Raw genomic sequence first — 22,210 nt, 5'->3', positions numbered from 1 at the left:
TACTCTAGCCCCACCTAGTGGTGGAATGGATCAATGTTATTCTCTATACTCTAGCCCCACCTAGTGGTGGAATGGATCAATGTTATTCTCTATACTCTAGCCCCACCTAGTGGTGGAATGGATCAATGTTATTCTCTATACTCTAGCCCCACCTAGTGGTGGAATGGATCAATGTTATTCTCTATACTCTAGCCCCACCTAGTGGTGGAATGGATCAATGTTATTCTCTATACTCTAGCCCCACCTAGTGGTGGAATGGATCAATGTTATTCTCTATACTCTAGCCCCACCTAGTGGTGGAATGGATCAATGTTATTCTCTATACTCTAGCCCCACCTAGTGGTGGAATGGATCAATGTTATTCTCTGGATCAATACTCTAGCCCCACCTAGTGGTGGAATGGATCAATGTTATTCTCTATACTCTAGCCCACCTAGTGGTGGAATGGATCAATGTTATTCTCTATACTCTAGCCCCACCTAGTGGTGGAATGGATCAATGTTATTCTCTATACTCTAGCCCCACCTAGTGGTGGAATGGATCAATGTTATTCTCTATACTCTAGCCCCACCTAGTGGTGGAATGGATCAATGTTATTCTCTATACTCTAGCCCCACCTAGTGGTGGAATGGATCAATGTTATTCTCTATACTCTAGCCCCACCTAGTGGTGGAATGGATCAATGTTATTCTCTATACTCTAGCCCCACCTAGTGGTGGAATGGATCAATGTTATTCTCTATACTCTAGCCCCACCTAGTGGTGGAATGGATCAATGTTATTCTCTATACTCTAGCCCCACCTAGTGGTGGAATGGATCAATGTTATTCTCTATACTCTAGCCCCACCTAGTGGTGGAATGGATCAATGTTATTCTCTATACTCTAGCCCCACCTAGTGGTGGAATGGATCAATGTTATTCTCTATACTCTAGCCCCACCTAGTGGTGGAATGGATCAATGTTATTCTCTATACTCTAGCCCCACCTAGTGGTGGAATGGATCAATGTTATTCTCTATACTCTAGCCCCACCTAGTGGTGGAATGGATCAATGTTATTCTCTATACTCTAGCCCCACCTAGTGGTGGAATGGATCAATGTTATTCTCTATACTCTAGCCCCACCTAGTGGTGGAATGGATCAATGTTATTCTCTATACTCTAGCCCCACCTAGTGGTGGAATGGATCAATGTTATTCTCTATACTCTAGCCCCACCTAGTGGTGGAATGGATCAATGTTATTCTCTATACTCTAGCCCCACCTAGTGGTGGAATGGATCAATGTTATTCTCTATACTCTAGCCCCACCTAGTGGTGGAATGGATCAATGTTATTCTCTATACTCTAGCCCCACCTAGTGGTGGAATGATCAATGATCAATGGTGGAATTCAATTCTCTATACTCTAGCCCCACCTAGTGGTGGAATGGATCAATGTTATTCTCTATACTCTAGCCCCACCTAGTGGTGGAATGGATCAATGTTATTCTCTATACTCTAGCCCCACCTAGTGGTGGAATGGATCAATGTTATTCTCTATACTCTAGCCCCACCTAGTGGTGGAATGGATCAATGTTATTCTCTATACTCTAGCCCCACCTAGTGGTGGAATGGATCAATGTTATTCTCTATACTCTAGCCCCACCTAGTGGTGGAATGGATCAATGTTATTCTCTATACTCTAGCCCCACCTAGTGGTGGAATGGATCAATGTTATTCTCTGATACTCTAGCCCCACCTAGTGGTGGAATGGATCAATGTTATTCTCTATACTCTAGCCCCACCTAGTGGTGGAATGGATCAATGTTATTCTCTATACTCTAGCCCCACCTAGTGGTGGAATGGATCAATGTTATTCTCTATACTCTAGCCCCACCTAGTGGTGGAATGGATCAATGTTATTCTCTATACTCTAGCCCCACCTAGTGGTGGAATGGATCAATGTTATTCTCTATACTCTAGCCCCACCTAGTGGTGGAATGGATCAATGTTATTCTCTATACTCTAGCCCCACCTAGTGGTGGAATGGATCAATGTTATTCTCTATACTCTAGCCCACCTAGTGGTGGAATGGATCAATGTTATTCTCTATACTCTAGCCCACCTAGTGGTGGAATGGATCAATGTTATTCTCTATACTCTAGCCCACCTAGTGGTGGAATGGATCAATGTTATTCTCTATACTCTAGCCCCACCTAGTGGTGGAATGGATCAATGTTATTCTCTATACTCTAGCCCCACCTAGTGGTGGAATGGATCAATGTTATTCTCTATACTCTAGCCCCACCTAGTGGTGGAATGGATCAATGTTATTCTCTATACTCTAGCCCCACCTAGTGGTGGAATGGATCAATGTTATTCTCTATACTCTAGCCCCACCTAGTGGTGGAATGGATCAATGTTATTCTCTATACTCTAGCCCCACCTAGTGGTGGAATGGATCAATGTTATTCTCTATACTCTAGCCCCACCTAGTGGTGGAATGGATCAATGTTATTCTCTATACTCAATGTTAGCCCCACCTAGTGGTGGAATGGATCAATGTTATTCTCTATACTCTAGCCCCACCTAGTGGTGGAATGGATCAATGTTATTCTTGATACTCTAGCCCCACCTAGTGGTGGAATGGATCAATGTTATTCTCTATACTCTAGCCCCACCTAGTGGTGGAATGGATCAATGTTATTCTCTATACTCTAGCCCCACCTAGTGGTGGAATGGATCAATGTTATTCTCTATACTCTAGCCCCACCTAGTGGTGGAATGGATCAATGTTATTCTCTATACTCTAGCCCCACCTAGTGGTGGAATGGATCAATGTTATTCTCTATACTCTAGCCCCACCTAGTGGTGGAATGGATCAATGTTATTCTCTATACTCTAGCCCCACCTAGTGGTGGAATGGATCAATGTTATTCTCTATACTCTAGCCCCACCTAGTGGTGGAATGGATCAATGTTATTCTAGCCCCACCTAGTGGTGGAATACTCTAGCCCCACCTAGTGGTGGAATGGATCAATGTTATTCTCTATACTCTAGCCCCACCTAGTGGTGGAATGGATCAATGTTATTCTCTATACTCTAGCCCCACCTAGTGGTGGAATGGATCAATGTTATTCTCTATACTCTAGCCCCACCTAGTGGTGGAATGGATCAATGTTATTCTCTATACTCTAGCCCCACCTAGTGGTGGAATGGATCAATGTTATTCTCTATACTCTAGCCCCACCTAGTGGTGGAATGGATCAATGTTATTCTCTATACTCTAGCCCCACCTAGTGGTGGAATGGATCAATGTTATTCTCTATACTCTAGCCCCACCTAGTGGTGGAATGGATCAATGTTATTCTCTATACTCTAGCCCCACCTAGTGGTGGAATGGATCAATGTTATTCTCTATACTCTAGCCCCACCTAGTGGTGGAATGGATCAATGTTATTCTAGCCCCACCTAGTGGTGGAATCTAGCACCACCTAGTGGTGGAATGGATCAATGTTATTCTCTATACTCTAGCCCCACCTAGTGGTGGAATGGATCAATGTTATTCTCTATACTCTAGCCCCCCCACCTAGTGGTGGAATGGATCAATGTTATTCTTATACTCTAGCCCCACCTAGTGGTGGAATGGATCAATGTTATTCTCTATACTCTAGCCCCACCTAGTGGTGGAATGGATCAATGTTATTCTCTATACTCTAGCCCCACCTAGTGGTGGAATGGATCAATGTTATTCTCTATACTCTAGCCCCACCTAGTGGTGGAATGGATCAATGTTATTCTCTATACTCTAGCCCCACCTAGTGGTGGAATGGATCAATGTTATTCTCTATACTCTAGCCCCACCTAGTGGTGGAATGGATCAATGTTATTCTCTATACTCTAGCCCCACCTAGTGGTGGAATGGATCAATGTTATTCTCTATACTCTAGCCCCACCTAGTGGTGGAATGGATCAATGTTATTCTTGATACTCTAGCACCACCTAGTGGTGGAATGGATCAATGTTATTCTCTATACTCTAGCCCCACCTAGTGGTGGAATGGATCAATGTTATTCTCTATACTCTAGCCCCACCTAGTGGTGGAATGGATCAATGTTATTCTCTATACTAGCCCCACCTAGTGGTGGAATGGATCAATGCCCCACCTAGTGGTGGAATGGATCAATGTTATTCTTGATACTCTAGCCCCACCTAGTGGTGGAATGGATCAATGTTATTCTTGATACTCTAGCCCCACCGAGTGGTGGAATGGATCAATGTTATTCTCTATACTCTAGCCCCACCTAGTGGTGGAATGGATCAATGTTATTCTCTATACTCTAGCCCCACCTAGTGGTGGAATGGATCAATGTTATTCTCCACACTCTAGCCCCACCTAGTGGTGGAATGGATCAATGTTATTCTCTATACTTTAGCCCCACCTAGTGGTGGAATGGATCAATGTTATTCTCTATTTTCTAGCCCCACTTAGTGGTGGAATGGAAAAATGTTATTCTCTATACTCTAGCCCCACCTAGTGGTGGAATGGATCAATGTTATTCTCGATACTCTACCCCCACCTAGTGGTGGAATGGATCAATGTTATTCTCTATTCTCTAGCCCCACCTAGTGGTGGAATGGATCAATGACACACAGAGGGACTACAGAAATAGTCTGAACAGGACCACGCTCATCAGCTGGTATCTCAAAGTGCTGTACAGAAACCCAGCCTAAAACCCCAAACAGAAAGCAATGCAGGTGTAGAAGCACAGTGGCTAGGAAAAACTCCCTAGAAAGGCCAAAACCTAGGAAGAAACCTAGAGGGGAACCAGGCTATGAGGGGTGGCCAGTCCTCTTCTGGCTGTGCCGGGTGGAGATTATAACAGAACATGGCCAAGATGTTCAAATGTTCATAAATGACCAGCATGGTCCAATAATAATAAGGCAGAACAGTTGAAACTGGAGCAGCAGCACGGTCAGGTGGACTGGGGACAGCAAGGAGTCATCATGTCAGGTAGTCCTGGGGCATGGTCCTAGGGCTCAGGTCCTCCGAGAGAGAGAAAGAAAGAGAGAAAGAGAGAATTAGAGAACGCACACTTAAATTCACACAGGACACCGAACAGGACAGGAGAAGTTCTCCAGATTTAACAAACTGACCCTAGCCCCCCGACACATAAACTACTGCAGCATAAATACTGGAGGCTGAGACAGGAGGGGTGAGGATACATTGTGGCCCCATCCGATGACACCCCCGGACAGGGCCAAACAGGAAGGATATAACCCCATGCTGAATAGCCTGAAGCCACAGGGCTCTTCTCTCAGGCTCTATTTTCCTCCATGGGAGCATTGTGAACCGTAGATCAGGGTTGTTGCCTGGTTACACGTACATTAACAACACAGCAGCTTATCAGCATGTTTTGTTATTTCTGTATAACAAAAAATCTACTCTTTTACAATGTGGGTCAAGAGGAAGGAATGTTTGTTTTCACAAATGTGTAGTCGTGGTGGAGGGCAATTCCATATGATTGAATATGGTGAATATGGACTCAGGAACCACAGTTGTCCACGTGAAACAGTGAGTCTGACTCAAATAAACCACAACTTCTTCGTTTTGACTGTTCACCCAAAATAACAGTGTTCAAAAATGTATTAAAATTACACAGTAATAAAATTACACAGTATTAAAATGTAATAAAATGACACAGTAATAAAATGTATTTCAAATATGTAAATAATAATATAATAACCTTTTTAAAAAGTTTTTTCTTACATGACGGCTCTGACATGTGTTTTCCAGTACGTGATCTCCTAAATGTAATGTTCTGAATCACTGTGGATAACGTGACACATGGTTGAAGAAGCTGCTGTGTTTCAACCAGACTGTCTGACTAAGGCCCTGCATCTCAGTACTACAGGAGTCACTACAGTCCCTGGTTCTCAGTACTAGAGGAGTCACTACAGTCCCTGCATCTCAGTACTAGAGGAGTCACTACAGTCCCTGGTTCTCAGTACTAGAGGAGTCACTACAGTCCCTGCATCTCAGTACTAGAGGAGTCACTACAGTCCCTGCATCTCAGTACTAGAGGAGTCACTACAGTCCCTGGTTCTCAGTACTAGAGGAGTCACTACAGTCCCTGCATCTCAGTACTACAGGAGTCACTACAGTCCCTGGTTCTCAGTACTAGAGGAGTCACTACAGTCCCTGGTTCTCAGTACTAGAGGAGTCACTACAGTCCCTGGTTTCTCAGTACTAGAGGAGTCACTACAGTCCCTGCATCTCTCAGTCACTACAGAGGAGTCACTACAGGCCCTGCATCTCAGTACTAGAGGAGTCACTACAGTCCCTGGTTCTCAGTACTAGAGGAGTCACTACAGTCCCTGGTTCTCAGTACTAGAGGAGTCACTACAGTCCCTGGTTCTCAGTACTAGAGGAGTCACTACAGTCCCTGGTTCTCAGTACTAGAGGAGTCACTACAGTCCCTGGTTCTCAGTACTAGAGGAGTCAGTCCCTGGTTCTCAGTACTAGAGGAGTCACTACAGTCCTGGTTCTCAGTACTTCTCAGTACTAGAGGAGTCACTACAGTCCCTGGTTCTCAGTACAGTCCCTGGTTCTCAGTACTAGAGGAGTCACTACAGTCCCTGCATCTCAGTACTAGAGGCGTCACTACAGACCCTGGTTCCAGTCCAGGCTGTATCACTACCGGCCGTGATTGGGAGTCCCATAGGGCGGCGCACAATTGGCCCAGCGTTGTCCAGGTTCGGGTTTGACCGGGGTACACCGTCATTGTAAATAATAATTTGTTCATAACTGAGCTCTCAGGCTTCATGGACAGACGGCTGGCTACAGGTGAATCGTCTCTCCTGATAGGCTTCAACACACAGTGAAGCCTTCAGCCTCTCACACAGAAGGCTGATGAGGGGACGACGCCTCATAATAACGTCCAGAACAGAGCGGATGGAATCACACGGAAACCACGTCACGGATTCTTCCTCAGCCTTGACCACGAGCTCATCCTCCTCCATGAAGTTACCACCAACCTCCTGTGGTCTCTGGTATATTGGTCGTAATGAAAATACTGTCTGTGTTTGTTTGGGTCTGAGGAAGTCGGATATACTTTTATTATGGAGAGAAATGTCACTTTAAATGTTTTACTTTTGCTCTGTAGGAATGCATCTCTGACTTGAATTGGCTGCATTATTGACTGATCATTCTGCATGAACACACAGCTGGGTAGAGGTGAGCCTGGTCTCTCCTGATGGGTAGAGGTGAGGCAGGTCTCTCCTGATGGGTAGAGGTGAGCCTGGTCTCTCCTGATGGGTAGAGGTGAGCCTGGTCTCTCCTGATGGGTAGAGTGAGCCTGGTCTCTCCTGATGGGTAGAGGTGAGCCTGGTCTCTCCTGATGGGTAGAGTGAGACTGGTCTCTCCTGATGGGTAGAGGTGAGCCTGGTCTCTCCTGATGGGTAGAGGTGAGCCTGGTCTCTCCTGATGGGTAGAGGTGAGCCTGGTCTCTCCTGATGGGTAGAGGTGAGCCTGGTCTGTCAGGATTGTGCGGTTTTTTGATGCCCCCCTTTTTTTGTTTTCCCTTGATCCCCATTATTATTTGCACCTGTGCCTCGTTATTTGCACCTGTGCCTCGTTTCCCCTGATTGTATTTAAACCCTTTGTTTTCCTCAGTCCTTTGCTCTGTGTTTGTATGTTAGCACCCAGCCCTAGTACTCTGTGTACTCTTGTTGATCCTGTGGACTCTCTTGTGGAATTCTGTTTTTTGGTGTTTGTTTGTTTTTAGTATTTTTGAGGCTTTTTGTGCTATACCTTCCACCTTGTGGATTTACCTTTTGTCTTGGAGGATTACCTTTGTTCTTGTGGAATTCCTTTTGAGGTTGTGGAGTTACATGTTTTCCTGAAGAACTTCATTTTTACTGGTCTCAAGTACTGCTGTGTCTGCCTCATCTTCTGGGTTCTGCCAACTATTCGTGGCTCAGTTGGTTAGAGGTGAGCCTGGTTTCTCCTCCGGAGACCCGGGTTGTCCTGACATGGTCTCTCCTGATGGGTAGAGGTGACTGTTTCTCCTGGGTAGAGGTGACCCCTGATGGGTAGAGGTGAGGGTCTCTCCTGATGGGTAGAGGTGAGGTGAGCCTGGTCTCTCCATGGGTCTCTCCTGATGGGTAGAGGTGAGCCTGGTCTCTCCTGATGGGTAGAGGTGAGCCTGGTCTCCTCCTGATGGGTAGAGGTGAGCCTGGTCTCTCTCCTGATGGGTGAGATGGGTGATGGGTAGAGGTGAGCCTGGTCTCTCTCCTGATGGGTCTCTCCTGATGGGTAGAGGTGAGCCTGGTCTCTCCTGATGGGTAGAGGTGAGCCTGGTCTCTCCTGATGGGTAGAGGTGAGCCTGGTCTCTCCTGATGGGTAGAGGTGAGCCTGGTCTCTCCTGATGGGTAGAGGTGAGCCTGGTCTCTCCTGATGGGTAGAGGTGAGCCTGGTCTCTCCTGATGGGTAGAGGTGAGCCTGGTCTCTCCTGATGGGTAGAGGTGAGCCTGGTCTCTCCTGATGGGTAGAGGTGAGCCTGGTCTCTCCTGATGGGTAGAGGTGAGCCTGGTCTCTCCTGATGGGTAGAGGTGAGCCTGGTCTCTCCTGATGGGTAGAGGTGAGCCTGGTCTCTCCTGATGGGTAGAGGTGAGCCTGGTCTCTCCTGATGGGTAGAGGTGAGCCTGGTCTCTCCTGATGGGTAGAGGTGAGCCTGGTCTCTCCTGATGGGTAGAGGTGAGCCTGGTCTCTCCTGATGGGTAGAGGTGAGCCTGGTCTCTCCTGATGGGTAGAGGTGAGCCTGGTCTCTCCTGATGGGTAGAGAGCCTGGTCTCTCCTGATGGGCCTGGTCTCTCCTGATGGGTAGAGGTGAGCCTGGTCTCTCCTGATGGGTAGAGGTGAGCCTGGTCTCTCCTGATGGGTAGAGGTGAGCCTGGTCTCTCCTGATGGGTAGAGGTGAGCCTGGTCTCTCCTGATGGGTAGAGGTGAGCCTGGTCTCTCCTGATGGGTAGAGGTGAGCCTGGTCTCTCCTGATGGGTAGAGGTGAGCCTGGTCTCTCCTGATGGGTAGGTGAGCCTGGTCTCTCCTGATGGGTAGAGGTGAGCCTGGTCTCTCCTGATGGGTAGAGGTGAGCCTGGTCTCTCCTGATGGGTAGAGGTGAGCCTGGTCTCTCCTGATGGGTAGAGGTGAGCCTGGTCTCTCCTGATGGGTAGAGGTGAGACTGGTCTCTCCTGATGGGTACAGGCGAGTCAGGTCTCTCCTGATGGGTAGAGCTGAGCCTAGTCTCTCCTGATGGGTAGAGGTGAGCCTGGTCTCTCCTGATGGGTAGAGGTGAGCCTGGTCTCTCCTGACGGGTAGAGGTGAGCCTGGTCTCTCCTGACGAGTAGAGGTGAGCCTGGTCTCTCCTGACGGGTAGAGTTGAGCCTGGTCTCTCCTGACGGGTAGAGGTGAGCCTGGTCTCTCCTGATGGGTAGAGGTGAGACTGAGCCTGGTCTCTCCTGATGGGTAGAGCCTGTAGAGGTGAGGCTGGTCTCTCCTGACAGGTAGAGGTGAGGCAGGTCTCTCCTGATGGGTAGAGGTGAGGCAGGTCTCTCCTGATGGGTAGAGGTGAGCCAGGTCTCTCCTGATGGGTAGAGGTGAGCCTGGTCTCTCCTGACGGGTAGAGGTGAGGCAGGTCTCTCCTGATGGGTAGAGGTGAGCTGGTCTCTCCTGATGGGTAGAGGTGAGGCAGGTCTCTCCTGACGGGTAGAGGTGAGGCAGGTCTCTCCTGATGGGTAGAGGTGAGGCAGGTCTCTCCTGACGGGTAGAGGTGAGGCAGGTCTCTCCTGACGGGTAGAGGTGAGCCAGGTCTCTCCTGATGGGTAGAGGTGAGGCAGGTCTCTCCTGACGGGTAGAGGTGAGGCAGGTCTCCTGAGGTGAGGTAGAGGTGAGGCTCTCCTGAGCGGGTAGAGGTGAGGCAGGTCTCTCCTGGACGGGTAGAGGTGAGGCAGGTCTCTCCGGACAAGTAGAGGTGAGCCTGCAGGTCTCTCCTGACGGGTAGAGGTGAGGCAGGTCTCTCCTGACGGGTAGAGGTGAGCGGGTAGAGGTGAGGCTGGTCTCTCCTGATGGGTAGAGGTGAGGCCAGGTCTCTCCTGACGGGCAGAGGTGAGGTAGAGGGTCTCTCCTGACAAGTAGAGGTGAGGCAGAGGTGAGGCAGGTCTCTCCTGACGGGTAGAGGTGAGGCAGGTCTCTCCTGACGGGTAGAGGTGAGGCAGGTCTCTCCTGACGGGTAGAGGTGAGGCGGGTAGAGGTGAGGCAGGTCTCTCCTGACGGGTAGAGGTGAGGCAGGTCTCTCCTGTATACAACAGAGGTGGGCAGGTCTCTCCTAGAGGTGAGGCAGGTCTCTCCTGATGGGTAGAGGTGAGGCAGGTCTCCTCGGGTAGAGGTGAGGCAGGTCTCTCCTGACGGGTAGAGGTGAGGCAGGTCTCTCCTGACGGGTAGAGGTGAGGCAGGTCTCTCCTGACGGGTAGAGGTGAGGCAGGTCTCTCCTGACGGGTAGAGGTGAGGCAGGTCTCTCCTGATGATAAAGCTTTCAGTCTGTCATGTACTAGACCTACAGGGCTCCTTTAATTCCAAATCATTTGACCATCTTAAAACAATTCCACATGTTAACTTAGGGGGTTCAATCAAGTGTCCTTTCATTTGTCAAAACAACGTTTTTATTTATTTTGTGGTGTTTTCTTTTATGTCAGGGCCAGACTCTCTGTTTGGGATGTAGTTCATGTCTTCTACACTAGAGGGCAATGTGTACCCTCTTTCTGCTGCTACCTGTACAGAAATTGGGTCCCAATAGTATCAATTTCCTCCCAAAGTGAACACTTACCTTCACTGATTTGAAAGGACATGACTGCTATAAGAAATATGGTGTCATCTCTCTGTATAGCCCAACTCCCTCTACCGATCCAATGGTGTCATCTCTCTCTGTATAGCCCGACTCCCTCTACCGATCCAATGGTGTCATCTCTCTGTATAGCCCAACTCCCTCTACTGATCCAATGGTGTCATCTCTCTGTATAGCCCAACTCCCTCTACTGATACAATGGTGTCATCTCTCTGTATAGCCCAACTACCTCTACTGATACAATGGTGTCATCTCTCTGTATAGCCCAACTCCCTCTACTGATCCAATGGTGTCATCTCTCTGTATAGCCCAACTCCCTCTACTGATCCAATGGTGGTAGCCCAACTCCTCTACTTATCAATGGTGTCTCTCTGTATAGCCCAACTCCCTCTACTGATCCAATGGTGTCAACTCTCTGTAGCCCAACTCCCTCTACCGATCCAATGGTTTCAACTCTCTGTATAGCCCAACTCCCTCTACGATCCAATGGTGTCAACTCTCTGTAGCCCAACTCCCTCTACCGATCCAATGGTTTCAACTCTCTGTATAGCCCAACTCCCTCCACCGATCCAATGGTGTCATCTCTCTGTATAGCCCAACTCCCTCTACTGATCCAATGGTGTCATCTCTCTGTATAGCCCAACTCCCTCTACTGATCCTATGGTGTCATCTCTCTGTATAGCCCAACTCCCTCTACTGATCCAATGGTGTCATCTCTATGTAGCCCAACTCCCTCTACTTATCCAATGGTGTCATCTCTCTGTATAGCCCAACTCCCTCTACCGATCCAATGGTGTCAACTCTATGAGGCCCAACTCCCTCTACTGATCCAATGGTGTCATCTCTATGTAGCCCAACTCCCTCTACTTATCCAATGGTGCCATCTCTCTGTAGCCCAACTCCCTCTACTGATCCAATGGTGTCATCTCTATGTAGCCCAACTCCCTCTACTGATCCAATGGTGTCATCTCTATGTAGCCCAACTCCCTCTACTGATCCAATGGTGTCATCTCTCTGTAGCCCAACTCCCTCTACCGATCCAATGGTGTCATCTCTCTGTAGCGCAACTCCCTCTACTGATCCAATGGTGTCAACTCTATGTAGCCCAACTCCCTCTACCGATCCAATGGTGTCATCTCTCTGTATAGCCCAACTCCCTCTACCGATCCAATGGTGTCATCTCTCTGTATAGCCCAACTCCCTCTACTGATCCAATGGTGTCATCTCTCTGTAGCCCAACTCCCTCTACTGATCCAATGGTGTCAACTCTATGTAGCCCAACTCCCTCTACCGATCCAATGGTGTCATCTCTCTGTATAGCCCAACTCCTCTACTGATCCAATGGTGTCATCTCTGTAGCCCAACCCTCTACTGATCGAATGGTGTAGCCCAACTCCCTCTACTGATCCAATGGTGTCATCTCTCTGAATAGCCCAACTCCCTCTACTGATCCAATGGTGTCATCTCTCTGTATAGCCCAACTCCCTCTACTGATCCAATGGTGTCATCTCTCTGTATAGCCCAACTCCTCTACTGATCCAATGGTGTCATCTCTCTGTAGCCCAACTCCTCTACTGATCCAATGGTGTCATCTCTCTGTATAGCCCAACTCCCTCTACTGATCCAATGGTGTCAACTCTCTGTAGCCCAACTCCCTCTACCGATCCAATGGTGTCATCTCTCTGTATAGCCCAACTCCCTCTACTGATCCAATGGTGTCATCTCTCTGTATAGCCCAACTCCCTCTACTGATCCAATGGTGTCAATCTCTCTGTATAGCCCAACTCCCTCTACTGATCCAATGGTGTCATCTCTCTGTATAGCCCAACTCCCTCTACTGATCCAATGGTGTCATCTCTCTGTATAGCCCAACTCCCTCTACTGATCCAATGGTGTCATCTCTCTGTATAGCCCAACTCCCTCTACTGATCCAATGGTGTCATCTCTCTGTATAGCCCAACTCCCTCTACTGATCCAATGGTGTCATCTCTCTGTATAGCCCAACTCCTCTACTGATCCAATGGTGTCATCTCTCTGTATAGCCCAAACTGATCCAATGGTGTCATCTCTCTGTATAGCCCAACTCCTCTACCGATCCAATGGTGTCATCTCTCTGTATAGCCCAACTCCCTCTACCGATCCAATGGTGTCATCTCTCTGTAGCCCAACTCCCTCTACTGATCCAATGGTGTCAACTCTATGTAGCCCAACTCCCTCTACCGATCCAATGGTGTCATCTCTCTGTATAGCCCAACTCCCTCTACTGATCCAATGGTGTCATCTCTCTGTCATCTCTCTGTATAGCCCAACTCCCTCTAGCCCAACTCCCTCTACTGATCCAATGGTGTCATCTCTCTGTAGCCCAACTCCCTCTACTGATCCAATGGTGTCATCTCTCTGTAGCCCAACTCCCTCTACTGATCCAATGGTGTCATCTCTCTGTAGCCCAACTCCCTCTACTGATCCAATGGTGTCATCTCTCTGTAGCCCAACTCCCTCTACTGATCCAATGGTGTCATCTCTCTGTATAGCCCAACTCCCTCTACTGATCCAATGGTGTCATCTCTGTATAGCCCAACTCCCTCTACTGATCCAATGGTGTCATCTCTCTGTAGCCCAACTCCCTCTACTGATCCAATGGTGTCATCTCTCTGTAGCCCAACTCCCTCTACCGATCCAATGGTGTCATCTCTCTGTATAGCCCAACTCCCTCTACTGATCCAATGGTGTCATCTCTCTGTCACTCTCGATCCAATGGTGTAGCCCAACTCCCTCTACTGATCCAATGGTGTCATCTCTCTGTATAGCCCAACTCCCTCTACTGATCCAATGGTGTCATCTCTCTGTAGCCCAACTCCCTCTACTGATCCAATGGTGTCATCTCTCTGTATAGCCCAACTCCTCTACTGATCCAATGGTGTCATCTCTCTGTATAGCCCAACTCCCTCTACTGATCCAATGGTGTCATCTCTCTGTAGCCCAACTCCCTCTACTGATCCAATGGTGTCATCTCTCTGTCAATCTACTGATCCAATGGTGTCATCTCTCTGTATAGCCCAACTCCCTCTACCGATCCAATGGTGTCATCTCTCTGTATAGCCCAACTCCCTCTACCGATCCAATGGTGTCATCTCTCTGTATAGCCCAACTCCCTCTACTGATCCAATGGTGTCATCTCTCTGTAGCCCAACTCCCTCTACTGATCCAATGGTGTCATCTCTCTGTATAGCCCAACTCCTCTACTGATCCAATGGTGGTATAGCCCAACTCCTCTACTGATCCAATGTGTCATCTCTCTGTATAGCCCAACTCCCTCTACTGATCCAATGGTGTCATCTCTCTGTATAGCCCAACTCCCTCTACTGATCCAATGGTGTCATCTCTCTGTAGCCCAACTCCCTCTACTGATCCAATGGTGTCATCTCTCTGTAGCCCAACTCCCTCTACTGATCCAATGGTGTCATCTCTCTGTATAGCCCAACTCCTCTACTGATCCAATGGTGTCATCTCTCTGTATAGCCCAACTCCCTCTACTGATCCAATGGTGTCATCTCTCTGTATAGCCCAACTCCCTCTACTGATCCAATGGTGTCATCTCTCTGTATAGCCCAACTCCCTCTACTGATCCAATGGTGTCATCTCTCTGTAGCCCAACTCCCTCTACTGATCCAATGGTGTCATCTCTCTGTATAGCCCAACTCCCTCTACTGATCCAATGGTGTCATCTCTCTGTAGCCCAACTCCCTCTACTGATCCAATGGTGTCATCTCTCTGTATAGCCCAACTCCCTCTACTGATCCAATGGTGTCATCTCTCTGTAGCCCAACTCCTCTACTGATCCAATGGTGTCATCCTCTGTATAGCCCAACTCCTCTACTGATCCAATGGTGTCATCTCTCTGTAGCCCAACTCCCTCTACTGATCCAATGGTGTCATCTCTCTGTAGCCCAACTCCCTCTACTGATCCAATGGTGTCATCTCTCTGTATAGCCCAACTCCCTCTACTGATCCAATGGTGTCATCTCTCTGTATAGCCCAACTCCCTCTACTGATCCAATGGTGTCATCTCTCTGTATAGCCCAACTCCCTCTACTGATCCAATGGTGTCATCTCTCTAGCCCAACTCCCTCTACCGATCCAATGGTGTCATCTCTCTGTATAGCCCAACTCCCTCTACTTATCCAATGGTGTCATCTCTCTGTATAGCCCAACTCCTCTACTGATCCAATGGTGTCATCTCTCTGTAGCCCAACTCCCTCTACTGATCCAATGGTGTCATCTCTCTGTAGCCCAACTCCTCTACTGATCCAATGGTGTCATCTCTCTGTATAGCCCAACTCCTGATCCTGTCACTGATCCAATGGTGTCATCTCTCTGTAGCCCAACTCCTCTACTGATCCAATGGTGTCATCTCTCTGTAGCCCAACTCCCTCTACTGATCCAATGGTGTCATCTCTCTGTATAGCCCAACTCCCTCTACTGATCCAATGGTGTCATCTCTCTGTAGCCCAACTCCCTCTACCGATCCAATGGTGTCATCTCTCTGTATAGCCCAACTCCCTCTACTGATACAATGGTGTCATCTCTCTGTATAGCCCAACTCCCTCTACTGATCCAATGGTGTCATCTCTCTGTATAGCCCAACTCCCTCTACTGATCCAATGGTGTCATCTCTCTGTATAGCCCAACTCCCTCTACTGATCCAATGGTGTCATCTCTGTATCTCTGTAGCCCAACTCCCTCTACTGATCCAATGGTGTCATCTCTCTGTATAGCCCAACTCCCTCTACTGATCCAATGGTGTCATCTCTCTGTATAGCCCAACTCCCTCTACTGATCCAATGGTGTCATCTCTCTTATCCAATAGCCCAACTCCCTCTACTGATCCAATGGTGTCATCTCTCTGTAGCCCAACTCCCTCTACTGATCGAATGGTGTCATCTCTCTGTAGCCCAACTCCCTCTACTGATCCAATGGTGTCATCTCTCTGTATAGCCCAACTCCCTCTACCGATCCAATGGTGTCATCTCTCTGTATAGCCCAACTCCCTCTACCGATCCAATGGTGTCATCTCTCTGTAGCCCAACTCCCTCTACTGATCCAATGGTGTCATCTCTCTGTATAGCCCAACTCCCTCTACTGATCCAATGGTGTCATCTCTCTGTATAGCCCAACTCCCTCTACTGATCCAATGGTGTCATCTCTCTGTATAGCCCAACTCCCTCTACTGATCCAATGGTGTCATCTCTCTGTATAGCCCAACTCCCTCTACTGATCCAATGGTGTCATCTCTCTGTAGCCCAACTCCTCTACTGATCCAATGGTGTCATCTCTCTGTATAGCCCAACTCCCTCTACTGATCCAATGGTGTCATCTCTCTCTGTAGCCCAACTCCCTCTACCGATCCAATGGTGTCATCTCTCTGTATAGCCCAACTCCCTCTACTGATCCAATGGTGTCATCTCTCTGTATAGCCCAACTCCCTCTACTGATCCAATGGTGTCATCTCTCTGTATAGCCCAACTCCCTCTACTGATCCAATGGTGTCATCTCTCTGTAGCCCAACTCCCTCTACTGATCCAATGGTGTCACTCTCTGTATAGCCCAACTCCCTCTACTGATCCAATGGTGTCATCTCTCTGTATAGCCCAACTCCCTCTACCGATCCAATGGTGTCAACTCTCTGTAGCCCAACTCCCTCTACTGATCCAATGGTGTCATCTCTCTGTAGCCCAACTCCCTCTACTGATCCAATGGTGTCATCTCTCTGTATAGCCCAACTCCCTCTACCGATCCAATGGTGTCATCTCTCTGTATAGCCCAACTCCCTCTACTGATCCAATGGTGTCATCTCTCTGTAGCCCAACTCCTCTACTGATCCAATGGTGTCATCTCTCTGTATAGCCCAACTCCCTCTACTGATCCAATGGTGTCATCTCTCTGTAGCCCAACTCATCCTCTAGCCCAACCGATCCAATGGTGTCATCTCTCTGTATAGCCCAACTCCCTCTACCGATCCAATGGTGTCATCTCTCTGTATAGCCCAACTCCCTCTACTGATCCAATGGTGTCATCTCTCTGTAGCCCAACTCCCTCTACTGATCCAATGGTGTCATCTCTCTGTATAGCCCAACTCCCTCTACTGATCCAATGGTGTCATCTCTCTGTATAGCCCAACTCCCTCTACTGATCCAATGGTGTCATCTCTCTGTATAGCCCAACTCCTCTACCGATCCAATGGTGTCATCTCTCTGTAGCCCAACTCCCTCTACTGATCCAATGGTGTCAACTCTCTGTATAGCCCAACTCCCTCTACTGATCCAATGGTGTCATCTCTCTGTATAGCCCAACTCCCTCTACTGATCCAATGGTGTCATCTCTCTGTATAGCCCAACTCCTCTACTACTGATCCAATGGTGTCATCTCTCTGTATAGCCCAACTCCCTCTACTGATCCAATGGTGTCATCTCTCTCTGTATAGCCCAACTCCCTCTACTGATCCAATGGTGTCATCTCTCTGTATAGCCCAACTCCCTCTACTGATCCAATGGTGTCATCTCTCTGTATAGCCCAACTCCTCTACTGATCCAATGGTGTCATCTCTCTGTATAGCCCAACTCCCTCTACTGATCCCCATCTCTCTGTATAGCCCAACTCCCTCTACTGATCCAATGGTGTCATCTCTCTGTATAGCCCAACTCCCTCTACTGATCCAATGGTGTCATCTCTCTGTATAGCCCAACTCCCTCTACTGATCCAATGGTCCAATGGTGTCATCTCTCTGTAGCCCAACTCCCTCTACCGATCCAATGGTGTCAACTCTCTGTATAGCCCAACTCCCTCTACTGATCCAATGGTGTCAACTCTCTGTAGCCCAACTCCCTCTACCGATCCAATGGTGTCAACTCTCTGTATAGCCCAACTCCCTCTACTGATCCAATGGTGTCATCTCTCTGTATAGCCCAACTCCTCTACTGATCCAATGGTGTCATCTCTCTGTATAGCCCAACTCCCTCTACTGATCCAATGGTGTCATCTCTCTGTATAGCCCAACTCCCTCTACTGATCCAATGGTGTCATCTCTGTATAGCCCAACTCCCTCTACTGATCCAATGGTGTCATCTCTCTGTATAGCCCAACTCCCTCTACTGATCCAATGGTGTCATCTCTATGTAGCCCAACTCCCTCTACTTATCCAATGGTGTCATCTCTATGTAGCCCAACTCCCTCTACCGATCCAATGGTGTCAACTCTCTGAGGCCCAACTCCCTCTACTGATCCAATGGTGTCATCTCTATGTAGCCCAACTCCCTCTACTTGATCCAATGGTGCCATCTCTCTGTAGCCCAACTCCCTCTACTGATCCAATGGTGTCATCTCTGTATAGCCCAACTCCCTCTACTGATCCAATGGTGTCATCTCTCTGTGTAGCCCAACTCCCTCTACTGATCCAATGGTGTCATCTCTCTGTAGCCCAACTCCCTCTACCGATCCAATGGTGTCATCTCTCTGTAGCCCAACTCCCTCTACTGATCCAATGGTGTCATCTCTCTGTAGCCCAACTCCCTCTACCGATCCAATGGTGTCATCTCTCTGTATAGCCCAACTCCCTCTACCGATCCAATGGTGTCATCTCTCTGTATAGCCCAACTCCCTCTACTGATCCAATGGTGTCATCTCTCTGTAGCCCAACTCCCTCTACCGATCCAATGGTGTCAACTCTCTGTAGCCCAACTCCCTCTACTGATCCAATGGTGTCATCTCTCTGTAGCCCAACTCCCTCTACCGATCCAATGGTGTCATCTCTCTGTATAGCCCAACTCCCTCTACCGATCCAATGGTGTCATCTCTCTGTATAGCCCAACTCCCTCTACTGATCCAATGGTGTCATCTCTCTGTAGCCCAACTCCCTCTACTGATCCAATGGTGTCATCTCTCTGTATAGCCCAACTCCCTCTACTGATCCAATGGTGTCATCTCTCTGTAGCCCAACTCCCTCTACCGATCCAATGGTGTCATCTCTCTGTATAGCCCAACTCCCTCTACCGATCCAATGGTGTCATCTCTCTCTGTATAGCCCGACTCCCTCTACCGATCCAATGGTGTCATCTCTCTGTAGCCCAACTCCCTCTACTGATCCAATGGTGTCAACTCTCTGTATAGCCCAACTCCCTCTACTGATCCAATGGTGTCATCTCTCTGTATAGCCCAACTCCCTCTACTGATCCAATGGTGTCATCTCTCTGTATAGCCCAACTCCCTCTACTGATACAATGGTGTCATCTCTCTGTATAGCCCAACTCCCTCTACTGATACAATGGTGTCATCTCTCTGTATAGCCCAACTCCCTCTACTGATCCAATGGTGTCAACTCTCTGTAGCCCAACTCCCTCGACCGATCCAATGGTTTCAACTCTCTGTATAGCCCAACTCCCTCTACTGATCCAATGGTGTCAACTCTCTGTAGCCCTACTCCCTCTACCGATCCAATGGTTTCAACTCTCTGTATAGCCCAACTCCCTCTACCGATCCAATGGTGTCATCTCTCTGTATAGCCCAACTCCCTCTACTGATCCAATGGTGTCATCTCTCTGTATAGCCCAACTCCCTCTACTGATCCTATGGTGTCATCTCTCTGTATAGCCCAACTCCCTCTACTGATCCAATGGTGTCATCTCTATGTAGCCCAACTCCCTCTACTTATCCAATGGTGTCATCTCTCTGTATAGCCCAACTCCCTCTACTGATCCAATGGTGTCATCTCTATGTAGCCCAACTCCCTCTACTTATCCAATGGTGTCATCTCTCTGTAGCCCAACTCCCTCTACCGATCCAATGGTGTCATCTCTCTGTATAGCCCAACTCCCTCTACCGATCCAATGGTGTCATCTCTCTGTATAGCCCAACTCCCTCTACTGATCCAATGGTGTCATCTCTCTGTAGCCCAACTCCCTCTACTGATCCAATGGTGTCATCTCTCTGTATAGCCCAACTCCCTCTACTGATCCAATGGTGTCATCTCTCTGTAGCCCAACTCCCTCTACCGATCCAATGGTGTCATCTCTCTGTATAGCCCAACTCCCTCTACCGATCCAATGGTGTCATCTCTCTCTGTATAGCCCGACTCCCTCTACCGATCCAATGGTGTCATCTCTCTGTAGCCCAACTCCCTCTACTGATCCAATGGTGTCAACTCTCTGTATAGCCCAACTCCCTCTACTGATCCAATGGTGTCATCTCTCTGTATAGCCCAACTCCCTCTACTGATCCAATGGTGTCATCTCTCTGTACAATAGCCCAACTCCCTCTACTGATACAATGGTGTCATCTCTCTGTATAGCCCAACTCCCTCTACTGATCCAATGGTGTGTCAATCTCGATCTGTATAGCCCAACTCCCTCTACTGATCCAATGGTGTCAACTCTCTGTAGCCCTACTCCCTCTACCGATCCAATGGTTTCAACTCTCTGTATAGCCCAACTCCCTCTACCGATCCAATGGTGTCATCTCTCTGTATAGCCCAACTCCCTCTACTGATCCAATGGTGTCATCTCTCTGTATAGCCCAACTCCCTCTACTGATCCTATGGTGTCATCTCTCTGTATAGCCCAACTCCCTCTACTGATCCAATGGTGTCATCTCTATGTAGCCCAACTCCCTCTACTTATCCAATGGTGTCATCTCTCTGTATAGCCCAACTCCCTCTACTGATCCAATGGTGTCATCTCTATGTAGCCCAACTCCCTCTACTTATCCAATGGTGTCATCTCTATGTAGCCCAACTCCCTCTACCGATCCAATGGTGTCAACTCTATGAGGCCCAACTCCCTCTACTGATCCAATGGTGTCATCTCTATGTAGCCCAACTCCCTCTACTTATCCAATGGTGCCATCTCTCTGTAGCCCAACTCCCTCTACTGATCCAATGGTGTCATCTCTAGCCCAACTCCCTCTACTGATCCAATGGTGCCCAACTCCCTCTACTGATCCAATGGTGTCAACTCTCTGTCCAATGGTGTCCCAACTCCCTCTACTGATCCAATGGTGTCAACTCTATGTAGCCCAACTCCCTCTACCGATCCAATGGTGTCATCTCTCTGTATACCCCAACTCCCTCTACCGATCCAATGGTGTCATCTCTCTGTATAGCCCAACTCCCTCTACTGATCCAATGGTGTCATCTCTCTGTAGCCCAACTCCCTCTACTGATCCAATGGTGTCAACTCTATGTAGCCCAACTCCCTCTACCGATCCAATGGTGTCATCTCTCTGTATAGCCCAACTCCCTCTACCGATCCAATGGTGTCAACTCTCTGTAGCCCAACTCCCTCTACTGATCCAATGGTGTCATCTCTCTGTAGCCCAACTCCCTCTACCGATCCAATGGTGTCATCTCTCTGTATAGCCCAACTCCCTCTACCGATCCAATGGTGTCATCTCTCTGTATAGCCCAACTCCCTCTACTGATCCAATGGTGTCATCTCTCTGTAGCCCAACTCCCTCTACTGATCCAATGGTGTCATCTCTCTGTATAGCCCAACTCCCTCTACTGATCCAATGGTGTCATCTCTCTGTAGCCCAACTCCCTCTACCGATCCAATGGTGTCATCTCTCTGTAACCCAACTCCCTCTACCGATCCAATGGTGTCATCTCTCTGTAGCCCAACTCCCTCTACTGATCCAATGGTGTCATCTCTCTGTATAGCCCAACTCCCTCTACTGATCCAATGGTGTCACTCCCTCTACTGATCCAATGGTGTCATCCAACAACTCCCTCTACTGATCCAATGGTGACAACTATCTGTGTGGGTGGATGTCAGAGGAAGACAGAGATGTTTTATGTTTGGATGTCAGAGGACGACAGAGATGTTTTATGTGTGTGTGGGTGGATGTCAGAGTATGACAGAGATGTTTTATGTGTGTGTGGGTGGGGGGATGTCAGAGGACGACAGAGATGCTGTATGTGTGTGTGGGTGGGTGGATGTCAGAGTATGACAGAGATGTTTTATGTGTGTGTGGGTGGGGGGGATGTCAGAGGACGACAGAGATGCTGATGTGTGTGTGGTGGGTGGATGTCAGAGTATGACAGAGATGTTGTATGTGTGTGTGGGTGGGTGGATGTCAGAGGACGACAGAGATGCTGTATGTGTGTGTGGGTGGGTGGATGTCAGAGGACAACAGAGATGCTGTATGTGTGTGTGGGTGGGTGGATGTCAGAGGACAACAGAGATGTTTTATGTGTGTGTGGGTGGATGTCAGAGGACGACAGAGATGTTGTATGTGTGTGTGGGTGGGTGGATGTCAGAGGACAACAGAGATGTTTTATGTGTGT

Source organism: Oncorhynchus nerka, linkage group LG26, assembly GCF_034236695.1.
Source record: "Oncorhynchus nerka isolate Pitt River linkage group LG26, Oner_Uvic_2.0, whole genome shotgun sequence".
NCBI classification, from domain to species: Eukaryota; Metazoa; Chordata; class Actinopteri; order Salmoniformes; family Salmonidae; genus Oncorhynchus; species Oncorhynchus nerka.
Note: the sequence above shows the minus strand (reverse complement) of the source record.